The sequence below is a fragment of the Phaethon lepturus genome, unplaced genomic scaffold, assembly GCF_000687285.1.
Source record: "Phaethon lepturus isolate BGI_N335 unplaced genomic scaffold, ASM68728v1 scaffold15535, whole genome shotgun sequence".
In the NCBI taxonomy this organism is placed as follows: domain Eukaryota; kingdom Metazoa; phylum Chordata; class Aves; order Phaethontiformes; family Phaethontidae; genus Phaethon; species Phaethon lepturus.
Genome location: NW_010541349.1, coordinates 41,441 through 44,399, shown reverse-complemented (window position 1 = coordinate 44,399; position 2,959 = coordinate 41,441).

Sequence of the window (2,959 nt, the reverse complement as noted above, 5' to 3'; positions counted from 1 at the left end):
GTCCAGCCGCCTGGGCAGAGATGGGTCAAACACGCTACCAGCTGGGCAACTGGCTTAAAATTTAAGCAAGACGCACTTTGGCCCTAGATCAAGCCCTAGACTTTGTTGAGAGAAGAGCGATAGAGGCGGCAGGTATGGAGCTCACCTGGTTTGGTGAGGGGCGAAGGGGGGCCGAGACCGTCGCGCCGCTCGGCGACGCTGCTGGAAGCTGCTGGAGAACCGACGTCCCTCGAGGCGGCTCTGACCCCTTCCCAGCTGCGAGTTTTTAACGCACGTCGCTTCCACTACCTTTGCTTGTTTTCCATGCGTATAAGCTTGCAAGGGTAACAGCTTTGGTGGCATCAAGGAAAGGCATTTTGTATAAACAAGCTCAAAAAGTGACAAACAGCAGAATGCCTGTCAATTTAGATATGAATTTGTTGCTGCTTTTTAAAAGACAACAACAAATTTAGGTTTAAAAAATTCTTATTTAGAGAAACCAAATCTAACCTTCTATACATAAGACTTTCTTAGTTTATATAGAAGTCCAAGTGAGAAAAAAGATGGGAGAGAGGTTTCTTTCTCCATCTGTACCTGCAAGAACGGACGTTGCAAGATCTGCTGTGTTTTACAGATGCCACCTTAAGCACGATAAGGCAACTCTAAGTTTGCTTTTAGTTAAAACAGAATTCCATGTTGTTTGTCGATATCTGAAAGGCCAAATAATCTCAGTGGCTTAAATGAACAATGTCTCATCAGCTCACAAATTTAAACTCATCGCAGCAGTGAGCCCCAAGACCTCCGCCAACCGGCTTCAACAGACTTTCTTAGACACAGAGGAATGCAACGCCCCGAGCAAGCGGGAGGGAAAGGTACCCAGACGAAGATGGGGAAAGCGGTGGCCTCCTGCAGTCGCCACGCTGATGTGAGCCGCGTGCGCCGGGGCGGTGACAACAACATATAGTCCCACAGATGCATTCGAAGACAGGAACTTAGTTTTTCTTCCTCCTGTGGGTACAGTAGTAGAGGCGATGCTTTGTCATGGACATCGCAACAGAACCAGGTATGCAAGCAGAGGCCCTGCAGGATCAGCTAACACAGAACACTCTTTTCTCTGGGTAAATCATTTATCACTTCTGTTATTGATCTAGAGATCACACACACGCTGTATCAATCTGCATGTATATATGAAAAGTTGTATGAATTCTGGTAATGAAATAATTATAATAAAGGCACAATTATAATACTCCAAAGATAGATGTTTATTGAGTTGCTGAAAAATACAAGTATTCCAGTAAGTTTGTCACATTTAAATGTTAGCTAAAAAAACCTACAGAAGTCCCAGTCTAGTTGTTTCACTTCCCCACTAGAATGAAAACTATGTTTAGATGATACAAAGTCAAACCTTTAATAATCACCCATGAATTTCAGAAAAGTTAAAATGTTCTAGTTCTTCTTATATTGCCCTTACTAGTAGCTATGAGCTGTTGTGCCGAGTTATGCATCGTTCAGTTCTGAAGCTGTAAAAACTAGGTATTTGTATTATAATCTACTCTTTGGCTATATAATCAGAATATTATTAGCATGAAATTTCCATTATTAATGAGGCCTAACTAATTAAAAACACAAATAATTACATACACGTGTTGCAAATGGGTTTAATCTGCTAAAGTTAACCTTCAAACTTTAAAAAAAAAAAGATTCCTGGAAGGGCTCTAACAGCCACTTGAGTGATATTTGTAGCCGTTCAGAGTAATTGATTAACGTGTTTGAACACAGAACCAGAATTCTGTGAAGCCATGGATGAGGAGTTGAATTTTTTGTTATTAATTTTTTTTAAACTCTCATACAGTTTCCAGAAACTAAGATACCAGAACAGCGATGCTAGCCGGGGCACTGTAGTTATATCCATCAGTGGTGTAGATGTATCTTAATCAGAGAGGAAAGGTAAAAGGCTGCAGGCATAACAACAGGTCTTAACAAATGCCAACCAGCAGCTGAAGACAGCGAGATGTACAACCGGTCTGTGAGCAGGACACTGAAGAGAGACTGTAAAAGCAGACACAGCATGAGAACATATACCACGGGTATCTGACAGGCTATGGAGGGAGATGCAGATTTCAAGCCTGAACAGAAAACAAAAAAGTTCTATTTAGCAGTAGTTCACCAGGTTTGATTTAGGAAATAGAAGCTGAATAAGCTCGGTGCGACATGTGAAAAGGTGGCTGCACTCAGCAAGACCTATACAGACCTCAGGACTACTCCTGAAGAACCACTGGCTGAGAAGGCAGTGCAATAAAGATCTGTAAGATGTATTCAGTGCTATTAGTTCTCAAATCCTGCTGGAATCAATGCAGCCTGCCAGCAGCAGACACCTTTACCAAGGCAGGTGTTGTGAACTACCTACATTTTGTTTATAGCTGGAGCCTGCCATTTACCAAACTTTTAACAGCCCATGATTCAGTGCAAAAAGTCCATGTCTGAGCCATACTACCCACAGCTGATAATCTAAAGGAACATACTTGTTTGGGGCATGCTGATCAAATGTACCAAGCGCAAATAAAAAAACCCACAACACTACAAAGCTTCATGAATTTTACATTTCTCTCAATACATCTTATGTGGAAATCACAGATTTTTTTTTGCTTACACCACTTTCCTTATTCAGCATTGACCTTCCCCATGAAGATGACCAAGGACAGACAGGAATGTCATGGTTCACGGAGTCCAGCCTGGAACAGAGGCCTCTGCACATGGTATTATTTCCCTTGTAGAGCCAAAAGGTCTTTTCATAAGAGGACTAAGTTTTCTTTATAGCTGGAAACTGAACAAGACTCAACAGAACATTTCAACCACAAATCCCTCATTGATAACTGCAAAAAAAAAATTCCAACTGTGTAGATGTCTTTGTCAGGGGACAGTGTTCACTTTCTTTGTAATGCTGTTCCTCAATTTCTGCTTTATAGTCCCAAATTGTGCT